The 17778-nt window shown below is 38.3% G+C and overlaps 1 long non-coding RNA gene across 2 annotated transcripts in view; it reads right to left on the reverse strand.

Annotated features, from left to right (window-relative positions):
- Window positions 1-5273: 5273 nt before the first annotated feature.
- LOC141570423 (uncharacterized) overlaps window positions 5274-17778 on the reverse strand; it is a 121617-nt gene continuing 109112 nt past the window's right edge. For both annotated transcript variants that reach the window (XR_012494429.2, XR_012494428.2), the window contains 2 exons: window positions 6233-6477; window positions 5274-5408 (listed from right to left, as the gene is read on the reverse strand). This is a non-coding gene — a long non-coding RNA (uncharacterized LOC141570423). The remainder of the gene's footprint in view (window positions 5409-6232; window positions 6478-17778) is intronic.

Consider the following 17778-nt stretch of genomic DNA (forward strand, 5'->3'; position numbering starts at 1 on the left):
TGAAGCCTAAAATAAAACAACAACAACAAAAAACCATTTCTTTGTTAAGTACATTATTCATTATTGTACTTATTTGTTATTTCTTGTTATTCATTTTGTCTTGCCTTGGAATGCTTCTAGTCTCCTCTGAACTTTGGATCTACATATCTAAACTTTTTATCTTCATTTTAGTCTTTCAACCTTTTTGTTCTCCTGTCTTTGTTTCACAAAATATACTTCATTTTATGGCTTACATAGCCATTAAGTTGGATATAGTCTATTAATTTAGAATTGTGTTATACTGTCTTGGTTGAGGCTGCTTCTAATTTTGCTGAAGGATCTGTATGTGGCTTCAATTAATATATTTTTAAACATTTTATTTCTTTCCCTCTGTCCTCTTTTTTGTATTATCCAATCTGATATCCACTAGAGCATTATACTCTGATCCAAATTTTGCCCGTTCCCAATTTTAACTTTTTCTTTTTTCCTTCCTATTAGACTCATTTTGTTTCTAATTACAATCCAGCTACCCACAGGCTTGTTTCACCAGAGGCCATAACACTGGTGTTTATTCAGGTGATTTTGAAGTGAATTTTGTCCTGCATTTACTAGGAAAAAGGAGAGGGGAAGAGAGGAGAGAAATTGAAAATAACTGTTTCAGTCTTGAAACCAAATATTCCCTGTTGGCTATGTACACTGCTGGGATTCTCTGGGCCCTTATTTAATCCTCCCATTGCTTTGCCTGTATTGACCTGTGCAGAGAGTAGACTCAAAATAGGAGTAGAAGACCTCAGAACCCTGACTCAAGGCTTCTGGGCCCTTGCCCTAATCCTTATCCCCTACCTCCCACTTAGCAAACATTAGGTCCAACTCTATCTTTGTTCTTTGGGCAAAAGAAAGAAGTTCCCTTTCACCTTCTTCTCTCCAGTCTAGTTGATACAAGCAAAAGAGAGGATGGTCTAGCTGGGTTGGGCCCTGGAAATTTTTTCCAGATGGCATTACAGATTTACCACAGGTACAAGATCTTCTTAGCATACTTAACTTACAGAAAAAAACCACAGTCAGGGAGCAGAGAATAGGTGCTTTATGGAATTAATTAAATCCCCAAACGACAGATTGCTTATTTGAACATATGCTTATATCAACACGGATGTGACCATGTCTGAGACCAGCTGTGTGGGTCTGGTGATCACAGGAGAGCAGATGGGGGCTGAGAGCCCATTGTGGAGTATCAGAAAGGAGTAGGTCTTTGAGCAGAGCCCAGCCCTGCTACGGTCCTCTCTGGGCTACCCTCCAGATGTCAGGTTTCTGTGACGACAGCCACAAGCAAAATGACTCTGCCTCCCAAAATAGGATCTGTGGCCTTTAGTTATAAAGAACTGGTGTTACACCACTACCTGAATCATAATGCAGGGTAATACATTCTCTGCTTCAGGTGTCAGACTAATAGCAAATTTTAGATACAAATCTCCAAACAAACTGTTGTCCCACATGCCTCATGGACACCTATGAAGGCCTAAGGAAAAACAAAAGACCTTGGTCTCACAGAGAATTGGGGTCCTGACTCAAGAGCTCTGGCTATACAGGCCAATGGACTAGGAGAGCCCCTGCGCTCTTCTCAGTGGGCATCAGACTTCAGTGGAGGTTGGATTACACTGTTGTACACAAAGTCTGTCTCCTTGTCACAAGAGTTTCCACTGTCACTCCTACCATGATTCACTGATCCAAGTCTGGAAATCCCAGGTTCAGGACCAAATCGCACAGAAAACCATGAATGTGTCCAGGCAAAGCTAGCGCTTCCTGTTGGTTAGAGCAGATGCCAATGAGGCCAAGGCTTGGGTAATCCTTGAGCCAGTTTCCCACAGGGGAAAATTCTACTCCACAGTTAAAGAGTAAATGTGCAAGCCTAGCCAGACATTTTGCAACTAAGAACATAATGAAGTCAGTTAATTTTCTGTTTAATTTTCTACTGAGTTAGAAGGGAGACTGGCACTTTAAATTCTAAATCAGAAGCAGTCTCCAAAGAAGTTAGTTGCTGGAACAAAGTAGCCAGGGCTATTGGAAATAGGAAAAAAAGAAAAAACAGCACTTCTTCTGAGAAAGCAGAAAAAATAAAAGTAACAAAATCAGAAAAGCTTCCTATGATTAGAAAAAGCCAGACACTGGCTTACTCAAGTCTCTATGTTCTATAGATGTAAAGGAAACTTTATGTGCTTCTTGGGAGGTGCTAAATTCAGGGATGAGAAGCAGAATTAAAGAAATACCAAAGGTAATTGCTAGAGGGGATGGTAAAGATGGTAAGAGAAGCGAAATCTCATCAGTTCTCGCTGGAAACCATCTCCCTCGAAACCTCAGGATATCCTTATATTGATAAAGGAAGGGGGACACATGAGCGAAACTACCAAGATAAGGAAGGGGTGGTTTAAGAACAGAAAATTATCCCGTTCACTGCTTAGGGGAGTGTAAATCAGTACACTTCTGGAAAGCAGTTTGGCAACATATTTATCAAAAATCCTGCAAAATATGTATTACCTTGATTTAGTAACCCTATGTCTAGACATCAAGCCTAAGAAAATAGGAAAGGTGGAGAAATATACCTGTCACAGAATTATTTAAAATGGTGAAAAATTAGACATCCAAATATATGATAGGAGAATCCATACTATAGAAACTGATGCAGTTATTTAAATTGCACCTTTAAGATTAGTCAGTAATATGAGGACACGCTAAGTAAAAAGAAGAGATGCAAAATAGCATACCTTAAATATATAAACAAACCTAAGGTAGAATTACCTTAGGTTTGTTTATATATATTTTTTGGAAGGAAATACAATATTAATAATGGTTATCACTGAATTGTGGAATCAGAATTCATATTACCAAATATTCCATATCAAACTAGTATTACTTTTATAATTACCAAAAGTTGTTGTTTTAAAGAAAATTTTAAAGTTTATGCCACAGTGTTGGGGAGAGGGGGAAGCAGAATACAAAACTGTATGGGAAAAAAAGTACTTAAAATATTAAAGTATTAATTTTTGTTATTTAGAAATATAGGTCACTATATAATTTTTTGCTTTCTACTTTTTGGTATTTTCCTATTCTTCTTTAAAGTAAACATATCGCTTTTATACCAGAAGAGACATTTTTAAAGAATAAAAAAAAGAAGAGCATGCTAGAAAGTCTCACTAAGAATAACTAAGCCACCTAAGAAGTATATGAAAGACTTCTTTTTGGTCTTTTATTGAAAGATGTAATAGGGTGAGAAGGAATTTTCTTGTTGCTCTTCAAATTGGCTACCACACCCAAAAAACTGACAATGAACGATAAAGATACTACATTCTAAAGAAAGACACAACGTGAGAGGAGAGGGGCCCTCCTTAGGACAGGGTTGAACTGGCTCAGTTATGTACCCCTGCCAAGCCTAGGAGGTGACAGCAGTCCCCAGCTGACAGCCAGGGAACTGCAACCTCTGTCCTACAACCACCCTTCCTCCCACACATAGCTGTCCTACCAACAGTTTGAATGGGCTTGAAAGTGGGCTCTTCTGAGATCCTCCAGATAAGTGCCCAGTTAGCCAACTCCTTGAGTTCAAAACTCTAAGCATAGAACTCAGTTGGGCCATATCTGACGTCTGACCTGCAGAAACTATACTAAAAGTTGTTTTAAGCCACTAAGTTTGTGATCATCTGTAACGCAGCAATGGGAAACTAATACAAGAAGATTCAACAACATACTTTTGATAGCAGTAACTATCATTTTGTTTGTGTGTCTACCAAGTTCAGAATGCTTAATAAATTAATTACAAAAAGTTTCATCATCAAGTTTGCCTTGCATTGCTAAATGAGTATGTTCAAGGGTTCACAGATATATTATTTAAGGTACAATGCAGTGACTTAAAAATTCAGAGTCATTTCTTACCTCAAATTATAACTGTTTATAACCAATGTGATCATTTCTTACAGTGTTCTTTTTAAACTACCATTTAGATGCCTCATACCTAAGTTAATGGCATATTTAAAATAACAATCTCCATAGTTCCTAAAGGGAGGCAGGAAAGGAAGGAAGCAAATATAAAGTTGTCTATTACTGAGCTGGCCACAGCTTCACAAGAAAACACAGCTGGAGAGAGGCCATGTGGAACCCCTGCATCTCAGAATAGTCCATTGAGGGAAAGACGGAGCAGAATTTATCCTCCAGGTCCTTTCTGTCTCCTGTGTCTCCCTGATCAAAGGACTCCTGTACACTTCTGGGTGTGTTAGTGTTATCCAACTTCTCCAGTCAGCCACTGGAATAGTCAGATCCCATGCGCCTTTCCAACAATTCTCCTGAGCCTAGACATGGTAGAACGGGCAAGGGGTAGGATTGCTGCAGTTCCTGCCCTGTGAGCATAATGGAGCCGAGTGTAAGCAGGGCCTCGGCCTGGGGAGGATGGGTCAGCTGACAGTGTTAAAAGATGAGGCAAAGGTGGTGGCCAAGGGTTCTCCATCGAGTAAGTGGCCAGAGCCCAGAGAGTGGAGCCAAGCAATCTGGAGAGGTGCATTAACTTGGACCTCGCAGCCCCAAATCCGAGGTTTGCACTGCACCACCCTTCCTCCCACACTATTATCCTGACAACTAGGTAATAGAAAATTGACCCATCCCCCCACTGCTTCTAAGAAACAGCTACTCCTTTCTTTTCATCATCATTCTTAATTTTGGGTTCCTCCATCTGGTTTGCATTTCTTCCCAGAAGGCTCCTGATGCCCTTATTTCCAAACTCTTCTCTGTACAAGAAGCTATTTCTTTCCCACCAATTTTTGTAATCCATTCTGGAAAACACACCCAGAGCCCCTGGGCTTCCGCCCATTCTGCTTTTCATTATTGCAATTGCAGTGTCATTATACCAGTAATGTCAAAATGTGTGTGTGTGTGTGTGTGTGTGTGTGTGTGTGTTTGTGTAATGCACTCTACTCCAAAGTTTGATAAGAGGAGGGATTAAATACACATATAAGCACGCACTTCTCTTCCGAGATAGTGCAATGTTTGGACAGAAATATGATAAAATCCCTTGGAAAAGAGAAATAGAGAAGAAAAACCTGGGTTTGAAGTATAAGCTTTCCAATTTCAAATGGGAAATATTTCAAAACTAGTTGCACTAAACCCTTATGTGCAGGGAACAAAAACCTTATGAGGAGCACGAAACATTAAAAAATAGGCCATTAATAAATAAAAACATTTTTCCCACAGATAAATCGGGCTTTGAGTGCTTTATCCAAGGCCTTCTTTTGACATTTCCTGGATTCTTACATTTATATTCAAAATCATCAAAAGTTGTCCCCAAGCGACCACACAATCACTTCTTGTGGTTTTTCTTCTTTCCTCTTGATTAGTTTTCCTCTTCAGACCTTTGGCTGACTGTTTTGCTGCTGTTACCAGGACCGAAGATCCTACCAGGGTTAAAAGAAAGAACCACGAGTAGCAATGCTGTGTTTTCAAATTTTTTCACCCTGAGCAGGAAAGGACCATTTACAAGTAGAAAAGGCCCATTTACGGATTGATCTCCCCATCAGAGAACCATGTAACCCAATCTCCCTGCTCTGCAACTTGCCACAAGATTGATGGTAAATATAATATATATGAAAATGAAGGAGGAAAATGTATGCAAAGCTTCAGTGGTGGTGTAGGGGGCTGGAAACGATGTTGTACAGTACATCATTTCATCAGAATTTCTCATTTTCAGGACATTGACTCTAAAATTACTGCAGTCGTAGAGTTTAATGTTCCTGTACTGGGATTCCAGGGTTTTAAAAAAAATGATTTGAAGCCAGAAAAGCAAGGCTGACTTATTTGGACCTATGCTGTAGAGTGACAAAAAATTTGTAACAAATTAAAAAATGCTATGCACACACACACACACACACACACACACACACACAGAGTCACACTTACAAGCAGCTTAATACTCTATCCAGTCGAACACTAAGGAGGTTGCCAATAAATGAAAGAACATAACATAATTGTAAACTAATGAAATTTAAGTTCCTACGCCTTGGGAGGAGACCTAGCAACATAGTCAGAGGTTTTTGTAAAATTTGCAAAAATCAGCTATTTTAACCAAAATGGTTAAGATTGCAGTCTCTCTATGTCTACTCCAATTTCCCTTCTGTATTGGGTGGCATTAGACAGGTTATGAACGTGTGGGGGATCCAGCTAAGGGAAAGTTGAGTTGAGGATATGTTTCATTTGGGTTTAATAGAAAAGTAAAATATACTTAGGTAGTTCTCCGTCATTCCTCTGTTAGTGACATGCTTGCTAGTGTCCTGGTAGAACAACAGCTTCCTGGAGCATGCAGACGGTCCCTGAGCGGCACAGGTACAGGGTAAGAGATCACATCTCGATATGAGCACACACTTCAGGGTCCTGCACCAGGAACGTGTTGGGTAGTCGAGAAGAAACCAGGTTTGAAATGTACAGAATCACAAGCTAATCTATGGAAAATTCTTCCAATCATCAGATCTACGACAAAATAAGCAGAGGATTCAGATTAATACATCATCAAAATAAAAGTTTTACTCTTGATGAAGATTTTTCTAAACTTGACAACAATCCTAAAAATGTATGTGGTATGAACCTAATGAGTTGTGACACTGAAAACAAACTTTTCTAAACTATTGATAAAAAAAAAAAAAAAAAAAAAAAAAAAAAACTTTAGTCAACCATGTTAGAAGAAAAACTGTTACCTTTCTATTCTCTCTATGAAAAAGGCATTACAAAATTGTCGTATGAAGAGGCAATCAAAGATTCTGAAGGCAAAGAATGTATTTTTGATGTTTGTAATATTGGTCAGCTTTTTCAAATTTGTAATGGATTGTGATTCTTTTCTTTTTCTAAATAAATGTTCCTCTATACCTGACGGAGTATTCATGATTCTAATTCTCTTAAAGAATTGTATAAGCGTCAGGCCCCTCAACACCTCTATCTGCCCCTCTACCTGACTCAGGATCAGTGCTGAGCAGCTTCGAACACATCACACAGTCTCAGACGATGGGCCTCAGAACTTTTCTTCACCTTCTGGGTTCTAAGGACTTTCATTTCTGCTTCCCTTTGGTCACCCTTGAGTATGGCCACATATTATTCTTTGTCTTCATGTGGAATCCATTCCATTTCCAAAGCCTTAAATTCCAAAATACTTATATGTCAGTTTATGTGGCTCAAACTCTACCTTATTTCCAATTTACTTTACACATATACCTACCTACCTACCTCTACACACACACACACACACACACACCCTCCATGGGTTGTTTTAATACATTGTATTCTTTTTTGCCTGCCTCTTCTCTTCCTCACCTCCCATGCTCTCCTCTACTGCTAACTCCAATTTTCCCATGTTATGTAGACCTCTCTGAACCTTGTTCTTCCTATTCCATACTTCATAACAATCCCTCCCAAAATCAACCTGGTTAGCTCTAAGTGTTTTTAACAGCTGTGTAACGTTTCATGGTGGAGACACATCATTATGAATTCAACATTTACCTTTTGATGTCCACTCATTTTGTTTCCTGTTTTCTTTTGTTTTTGCAACATGAAAAATACTGCAAAAAAAATTGTTTTACCTGCACCTTGATGCTATCATATCTATAGGATTCCCAGTACTAGGACTGAAGGTTTAAAAGGCACACATACATACCTACACGTTTTTTTTAATTTTCATAAATGCTGCCAAGTTTTTTCCAAAAAGACTGTAACAATTTACATTTCCATTAGTAGAGATGTATGAGAACTTCTCCCTGCCTATTTTGCAGCAATAGATAATATTGCTGTTTTTTAACTTTTGCCAATCTGAAGTGTGTAACATGATAACTCACTGTTACCTTAATTTTCTTTTCTCTGATCACTAGTAAATTTGGGCACATCTTCATTGATTAATTAGTTGAACTTTTAGATTTGCTCATCTATGAGTTACCTATTCATATTCTTGACCAAAACTTATGGGGGAGGACATTTGGTTTTACTCACTGATTCTTAACCCTACTTGTATATTACCTTTTGCCATGCTTGTTGGAAATATCTTTTTCCAAATCTACCATATTTCTCCTTTGTTTGTGTTTTTTTATATTCAAATCATCTATAAGTGGTATATATAATGGTGTCAGGCTTTCTTGAGTTGGTTATAAAGGTCTTAACTACTCCTTGGTTACATATTGTCTCTTAGATTCTCTTCTACAATGTTATTTTATTGCTTACGGAAATCTTCAGGCTATCTGGAATTTATATTTGCATATTTTGTGTAATGAGGTCCAACACTTCTTCCTAGAAGAATAGCCGGTTATATCAGCACTACTTATTAAATAAATCATTAATTTCCTACTGAATTGAAGTGCCACCTTTATCACATGTTAATTTTCCATATATGTTGGGATGTATTCTTGATTTTATATTCGAGTCTACTGATTTGTTTATTCTTTGCAGTACCATCTTGGTTTTTAATATAGTACCTTTGTTGAACATACTGATTATTTAATAAGAAAAGTGTCATCTATTTTTTGTCATACTTTACTTACCATTTTTGGTCATTTACTTTTATATGTGAAATTTGACATGATTTGATCCAATTAAAAATGGTTTGATACTACAAGCCTACAATCAAAACAGCATGGTACTGGCATAAAAATAGACACATAGATCGATGAAACAGAACAGAGCCCAGAAATAAACCCATGCCTACATAGTCATTTAACCTATGAGAATGGAAGCAAGAATGTACGGTGGGGTAAAGACAGTCTATTCAATAAATGGTGCTGGGAAACCTGGACAGACACATGCAAAAAAATGAAGCTGGACCACCTCCTCACACCATATACAAGAATAAATTCAAAATGGATTAAAGATTTAAATGTAAGATCTGAAACCATAAAACTCCCAGAAGAAAATACAGGAAGAAAGTTTACAGACATTACCTGGAGTAAGATTTTTACTGATATATCCCTTCGGGCAAGAGAAGTGAGAGAAAAAATAAACATGTGGGATTACATCAAACTAAAAAGTTTTTTCACAGCAAAGAAAACCATCAATAAAACAAAAAGGGATCCTACCGAATGGGAGAAGACATTTGCCAATGATATGTGCGATAAGGGGTTAATATCCAAAATTTATAAAAAAAAAAACTCACTCAACTCAACTCCAAAAAGCAAACAACCCAATTAAAAAATGGGCAGAGGACATGAAGAGACATTTTTCTAAAGAGGACATACAGATGGCAAACAGACATATGAAAAAATGCTCAACCTCACTAATCATTAGAGAAATGCAAATAAAAACCACAATGAGATACCATCTTACCCCAGTCAAAATGGCTATCATCAATAAATCAACAAACAACAAGTGCTGGCGAGGATGTGGAGAAAAGGGAAACTTTGTGCACTGTTAGTGGAATTGCAGATTGGTGCAGCCCCTACGGAAATCAGTATGGAGGTATCTCAAAACTCTGAAAATGGAATTACCTTATGACCCAGCAATTCCACTCCTAGGTATCTATCCAGAGAAATCCAAAACTTCTAATTCAAAAATATTTGTGCAACCCTATGTTTATTGCAGCACTATACACAATAGCCAAGATATGGAAGCAACCGAAATGCCCAACAGTAGATGACTGGATTAAGAAACTGTGGTACATGTATACAATGGAGTATTATGCAGCCATAAAGAAGAATGAAATCTTACCATTTGCAATAATATGGATACACTTGTCTCATTAGGGAGACCACCTCAGGGATGATGTAGATGCCTGATCACTGCACTGTACACCTTAAGCCGACGCTGAACAATAATGAATGTCAACTACAATTACATATATATATATATATATATATATATATATATATATGTATATGTATAGTTACAAGAAGTGAAGAAGCGGAGTACAGCATTAGGAATAGAGACAATGGAAATGTAATGGCTGTGTGCGATGTCAGAGGGGTAGTGGATGGGGGGAGGAGGGTTGTCACTGTGTGAGGGATATAAATGATAAATATCTAACTATTACATTGTTTTATACCTGAAACTAATTTTTAAAAAAGTTTAAAAAAATATCACTCATATAAAAAAAATGGTTTGAGAGTCCACTGGAATAATACTAAAAATATACAATAATTTTGAGTAATTTGACATTTTTATGATATGATGTCTGCCATCTAAGAATGTGGTATGCTTTTTTTTAAAGAAGTAGAACAAAAAATCATCAGATTTGTTTGGAACCACAAAAGACCCCGAATAGCCAAAGCAATCTTAAGAAAAAAGAACAATACTGGAGGTATCATACTCCCTGACTTTAGCTTGTACTACAGGGCTACAATAATCAAAACAGCATGGTATTGGCAGAAAAACAGACACATAGACCAATGGAATAGAATTGAGAACCCAGAAATAAAACCACATAAATATGGACAGATAGTTTTTGAAAAAGAAGCAAAAAAAAATACAATGGAGAAAAGACAGCCTCTTCAATAAATGGTGCTGGGAGAATTGGATAGCCACGTGCAAAAGAATGAAACTGGACTGCTATCTGTCACCATGTACCAAAATTAATTCAAAATGGATCAAAGACTTAAGCATAAGACCTGACACAATAAGCTGCATAGAAGAAAACATAGGTACTAAATTTATGGACCTTGGGTTCAAAGAGCATTTTATGAATTTGACTCCAAAGGCACAGGAAGTAAAAGCTAAAATAAATGAATAGGACTATATGAAATTTAAAAGCTTCTGCACAGCAAAAGAAACCATAGACAAAATAAAGAAGGAACCAACTGAGTGGGAGAAGATTTTTGCAAACAGTGCCTCCGATAAAGGGCTAACATCCAAAGTATACAAGGAACTCATACAACTCAAGAACAACAACAACAAAATACCCAATTGAAAAGTGGACAGAGGACCTGAAGCGACATTTCTCCAAAGAGGACATACAAATGGCAAATAGACATATGCAAAAATGCTCAACATCACTAATCATCAGAGAAATGCAAATAAAAACCACAATGAGATATCACCTCACCCCAGTCAGAATGGCTACCATCAACAAGACAAATAGTAACAAGTGTTGGAGAGGCTGTGGAGAAAAAGGAACCCTCATACACTGTTGGTGGGAATGCAGACTGGTGCAGCCGCTATGGAAGGCAGTGTGGAGGTTCCTCAAAAAATTACAAATAGAATTACCATATGACCCAGCAATCCCTCTCCTGGGTATCTACCCAAAAAATCTGAAAACATTTATACATAAAGACACGTGTGCCCCAATGTTCATTGCAGCTTTGTTTATGGTGGCCGAGACATGGAAACAACCAAAACGTCCTTCGATAGATGAATGGATAAAGAAGTTGTGGTATATATACACAATGGAATACTATTCGGCGGTAAGAAAAGATGATATAGGAACATTTGTGATAACATGGATGGATCTTGAGAATATAATGCTAAGCGAAATAAGTCAGACAGAAAAAGCAGAGAACCATATGATTTCACTGATATGTGGTATATAAACCAAAAACAACAAAAGAACAAGACAAACAAATGAGAAACAGAAACTCATAGACACAGACAATAGTTTAGTGGTTACCAGAGGGTAAGGGGCGTGGGGGGTGAGACATGAGGGTAAGGGGGATCAAATATATGGTGATGGAAGGAGAACTGACTCTGGGTGGTGAACACACAATGGGATTTATAGATGATGTAATACAGAATTGTACACCTGAAATCTATGTAATTTTACTAACAATTGTCATCCCAATAAATTAAATATATATATATATGAAATAATGTTCTTAGTATTTTATAATTTTCTGTCACTATTTTAAAGAAATACTTTTCCCATTTCCATTTATAGGTGTCATTATTACTGTAGAGGAAAATGAGCTTTTTTTTCAATTATTGTTAATTCCAGTCACTTTACAAAAACTGTATTAATTCTTATAATTCTTACAGAGCCTCCTAGGTTTCCTGAGTATACTATTATCTCATCAGCCACACACACAAAAAATAATATTCCACATGTCAAGTTCTCTAGAAGCAAGTAGTGCCTGGTACTTAGCAAGCACTACATAAAAGTTTTAGGAATTAATGAACAAATGAATTAATGAAATTAAGTGGGTCAGAGATTATTCACATGCAGCATCAAAGTCCTTTCTATTATAGCACTCTTCCGGTGAATTCTTAATCTTCCTTTTGAAGACCACTGCCATTTCTTTGCTAGAAGCCACATAAGTTTCCGAATCTAGGAAGGCAGAAGATGAATAAGGGAATATGCTCCTGTGAGGGAGGGAGCTTCCTGAATGAGGTGCAGGGTGTGTTCTTTGAGTTCATCTTTTCATTTGAGCTAAGAGAGAGACTAACGAAGGACGCTTTGTTATTCTGACCAGGAAGAAGCAACAAGTTGTCACAGCCCGTTAGAGTGAATTAGAAGGCTTCAGGAAGCAAACTAATGTCTTTATTGGATGAGGGCAGGCAGCTAGTCAAAGGTTCAGCTGGAGGAGCATTTCAGTGGCGAGTCCAGAAGCACAGACAAAAAATAAATAAATAAAGGCAGCCCCAGAAGCTTTCTAAATCTATTAGGTTGGTACAAAAGTAATGGTAGGTTTTGCCATTATTTTTAACCTTTTAAACTGCAATTACTTTTGCACCAACCTAATAGAGCGTTAAAAAAAAAAAGTTCACAGGTGGCGACTGAGAGGAAGCCAAAGAGATGCCAATTTATATGTAGGTGTTCGCGTCCTTTTTAGTCTTTATCCATGTATTACCTCCACAGTTAGGCCTCACAAATACTGCATAATGGAACTGAAAGCATGTGCTCACCTATCCGACCTCTGTAAATCAACCATACTTAAGAAAAGCCAAGCCACTAGGCCTATAATCTCAACCACAGCCAATTTACCTTATGGCAGCTATTGAAGTTATAGGCATAATTTATTACTGAGGGAACTAACCATTATCTATGCTGCATATTTCAAATTCCAACTCAACTAATTGTCAATCTGATTCATAATAAATAATAAATAGGCCCCAAATGCTAGAAGCTTCTGATTTGGTATCATAAAAATATCACTTAATTCTGGAAGAGGTTTTCCAACAAATCACAGCAGCTCCCTGCTCTTTCATGAAGTTAAAATATACAGACACAAATTTATGAATGTACACAAAGAATTTTCCTCTGCAAGATAAACTTTTGTTTTCAAAAACAGAAATGATAACCACCAAGCTGGAGAGCATGATGCAAAGTGCTCCCCATAAATTACCAGCAAGAACATTGAGTACTAAGAAAAATGAGAAAAGGGTATGTTCAAACTGTGGAAATAAATACAAAAGCACAGATTACAAGAGATGGTTACCCAAAGGGTGACCAAATTGTTCTTCTAGGGAAAACAAAATGTTCCTATTAGAGAGTTTAAAGGGAAATCCCTTGAGAGGCAGACAAAGTACCAATGCACTAATTGGCTAGATAATCCCAAATACTGCATTGGACCTCACAGCACACAGCCAAATGAGGAGCATCAGCTTCCACGCACACACCAGGCTACTGGGGAGATCTGATGCTTTGAAGCATCTCTTCACATTTTTAGTTGTTGAAAGGTTTATAAAGAAAATGTATCCCTCTAAATAAACCTAGCCCTGTGCGCACACACGAGTGCACTGGTGATGGAGCTCAGGCCTTTAATCTGCTTTGTGTAGCAGCTGGAGCCTGATGTTTGGCCTTTGCTCACTAAGCTAGTCCCGACTGGAGCGCTCTTGCCCTTCCTCTCTTTGAGATCTGCATCCTTTTCATCCAGCATTGGCCTGCCAGACTTACTAGGTTGGTGCAAGCAGAAGGGGTGCCCTTTACTTCCTCTAGAAATTATAATTTCAGATTAATGAAAGCCAATTATAACATCCCTTTACGTTATCTGTAGAATGATCATTCAGTCATGTTTGCCTCCAACAACCCTGGTTTACAACTACTGTCCCTGAGTAATCATTTATAGTACACCTTTGCACTCTTAAAAGCGTTCCACTTTAGAAAGTCAATTATATTGTCAACCTATGTCTTTAGGACACCAACAGCAAATTCCTCTTTGATCCATCCAAGGTAGCATATATATCAAAGGACAAACAAGATTCCTAAGTCAAGGGACTTGAAGCAGAAGATTAGGGATATGGAAATGGTACTTGTCTTCCTTTGGTGCAGATATTAAGCTTATCTTTCTGGAAGGCTGCATATCGCTGAAGAAAAATAGTCATAATCTGGAGGTCTCATCTGTTCCCATTAAGCAAAAAATTTGTTTCATGACAGTACTGGTCAGAATCCCAACAGGAAACAGATGACCCACTTGAAACCTTCAAAGAGGGTTTATTTATGACAGCATGATGTAAAAGGACCAAGGGAATACTACAGAAACCTGATAGTCAGTGCAAACCAAGCTGTTATCACCCTGGACCAGAGGAAAGAGGGGAGGGAGACTGTCTTGTAGAGTTGGCTTCTTGAGAGGAGAAGAGACCCCCACACAACACAACTCAAGTCTCCCATCTCTTATGAACCAATCCCCACAAAAAATCTTGGCCCATAAGGACGCTACTGGGAAGCTCTAGCTCAAACTGCACCGCACATCTGGCAGTCACACCTATTAACCCGTGTTCCTACACACCTTTTTGTGGGTCAAATATGTCCTGTCTTGTAATCTAATCTAGACTATAAACTCTATGAAGGAAGAGAGCACAATTCTTACCTCTATATCTCAAACACTGCAACACCTCTGTATCTCAAGCATTGCAAGACCAGTACTAAATCTTTTGTTTTCCTACCACAACACATAAAACCAATGACATTCACATATAGGACATTCCCCAAAGGCATTCAGTGAATTCTACATAGTTCCCACCATGTTCCACTATTTCTCCCCCATTCAAGACAGCACAACAGAATGTAGATGAGCAACGTTAGGTTGTTTAACAGATATTCTTTAATCCACTCTGACTTTTTAATGTAACTTCTATACAAATTTTCATGATCTGTAAATATTAACTGGTGTCTGACAACACGCCTCACAACTGCTCCTACTCAAGGTGTGCCATGACGGCACAAGGACATACAGTGCTTGATGGTGAGAAGAAGGAAGGCTTCACAAAGTGGATAGAAAGTGGAAGAATAGGCTGTCTCCATCACTTCTGACACCACTGTAGGGCTATAGAAGAGACCCCAACCCTTGGTATGCTATTGCTGGATCTCAGAAGAGATCCCACACTTACAAAACCAGGAAAGGGCAACTAAAACTTGCCTTGCATAGTTGCCTTGCATAGTCCAACCCTGAATTTTACAGTTAAAGAAACTGAGATACGTGATTTGCTCAGGATCAGACAGGATACTAATCAAGGTGTACTGGAACCCAGAACTAAATCACAGACATTCAAGGGAAAACAATGACAACTACAAAATTCTTTTCTTACCTGGAAACTAATGAATTCACTTGTATTTACTGAATGAAGACATTTACTGAGTGTGTCTACCTTGTGCCAGGTAATGGGGATGCACAGGAAACAAAAGCAAAAAAGGGCCTGCTCTCAGATGGAGGCAACATTTTATCTAGGTCAGGTAAGACTTCCTGGTAAGGTGATGTTTGAGCAGAGAGGTAAAGGGAGGGAGGGAGTCACGTGGGTCCCCAGGGCAAGAGTGTTCCAGGCAGGTGCAGGAAGCAGAGGAGCGTGTGCTCACAGGGCAAGTTTCGGGGAAGGCCACTGTGACTGGCCTGGAGGTGTAGAAGGAGCTGGAGATGGGATCAGAGATTGGGGGAGGGGGGGCAGATCATGTAAGGTCTTGCATTTTATACCAAGTGAGATGGGAAATCAGTGAAGGGTTTTCAACCGAAGAGGTGTTTTTAAAATATCAGTCTAGCTAGTATGTGGAGAAGAGACTTGGCAGAGCAAGGGAAGAAGCAAAGAGGTAACTATAACAATAATCTAGGAGAGAAATGGGGGCAGTTGGGACTAAGGTGATAGACATGGGGGATAAAAGTGGTCATATTATGAACATATTGTGACAGTACTGCTGACAGGATTTGAGAATTGACTGGATGAGAGAAAGAAGGGAGTGACACATCAGGCCCAGATTTATGGCCTGAGCAACTGAAAGATTGAAGTAGACATTCATCAAGAAAGAAGAATGAGAGAAGATCAGGTTTGGAGAGGAAGGCCAAGAGCCTTTTTGAACATGCTAAGCTAGATCTGCCTTTTACATGTCGAAGTGGGATATCCAGCCAGTAACTGTACATAAGGGTGTGGGATTCCAAAGAAAGGTTGGGAGTCATCTACGTAGAGGTGGCATTTTGCGTTACAGGACACTGTGACTCAAAATGGTTAAATGGACCTCCCTTATAGGGAAAAACATTCAGAAGTAACTTATGGAGAACTATTTTCCGAGTAAAAATAGCACCACCACATTAAGTTTTAAACAGTTAAAAATAGGTGAACTCCCGTTGTGACGAATTCAAGGAACTCGCCAATTATTTTAATGAAATAAAATGGTGCTAAAATTAACACATGGCTAGAAACCAGGCTCCAGGTTGAGAAATCTGGAGAAGAAAGAACACCAACATCCAGCTTCTGTTTCATAAATCCACAAACAAAGAGAACTAAACCCAGCAAGGAGAAGAAATGTCATGAATACACAAACACATACCTTCCCCCATTTTTCTCACCAGATGCTGGGATTTTTCTGTATGCAGATTTTTTAAATTAATTATGGAACATGATGGCACCCAATTAAATGGTTATTTCTTCTAGGTGAAAAATAAGAGTTACTAAAGGAAAACCACTTCTATTGGAAGAACAAACCTACTAGGGAAAGCTCAGCTATCTTCTCTCACAGGGCAGGAAGTACACTATCAATTTCTCTGTAACATAGACAGTCACTCTATCGGATTATTATTGCATATAACTGACTGAAGTCAGACCAGCAAAGCCCTGTTTGCAGAATATAACACAACAGCCATAAGCAATAATTTTGAAATCAGACAGAGGTGGGTCCATACCATAGCTCTACAAATTTCCAGATGTGTGACCTTGGGCAAATAGCTTTACCTGTGTCTTGGCTTCCTCTTCTAAAAAATGAAGTTATAACACCTGTCTCATAGGGTTATGAGAATCAAATGTGATGATAAAAGCACATATAATGGATCATCCAAAACACGGATTTAGTTTTACTGCCTAGAAAGCTTTCTTATAATGGTATTTATTGTGATGGGATTTAAATGAGAAAGACAAGCAAGGGATAGCTAAACTGCCAGTGCCAGGGGGTTTTCTGATAAGCTCAGATCTCTAATGGGCTTTTATAAAAGAAGGAAAGAAAGATACAGAACCACAGCAAGCTGTTATTAGTGGTATTGACCAAGTACTTGGCAATATAACAGATAAAATGAACTGAGGTTTAAAAAGAAAAAGTGACAAAGACAACAAAAATAATGTTAAAAATTATCTCTGTGGAAAGAGTCTATGATATCGATGAAGATTCCAAGATACCATTGATATTCTAATTAATACCTGCAACTTGAAATTTCAAAGATGAAATGACACTTAAGAACAAACAATGGAAAAACCAGTTCAATGGCAGAATTTGGACTAATTTGTCTTCAGTGTCCTGGGGAAACTGAGGCCCTTCTGGCTTAAAAAGGTACCTGTTCCCTTATCCCCAAGGAAGAAAGAACTACTGGCTACTGGGAAAGCTGTGCGTGGCAGGCCGAAGGATTACTACGGTATTATGAAGCACGTAGCCAAGATGTGAGAATTTTTTGGTCAGGCTTA

This window comes from Rhinolophus sinicus, chromosome 3 (assembly GCF_057876585.1).
Source record: "Rhinolophus sinicus isolate RSI-liver-muscle chromosome 3, RSI-T2T, whole genome shotgun sequence".
NCBI lineage: Eukaryota > Metazoa > Chordata > Mammalia > Chiroptera > Rhinolophidae > Rhinolophus > Rhinolophus sinicus.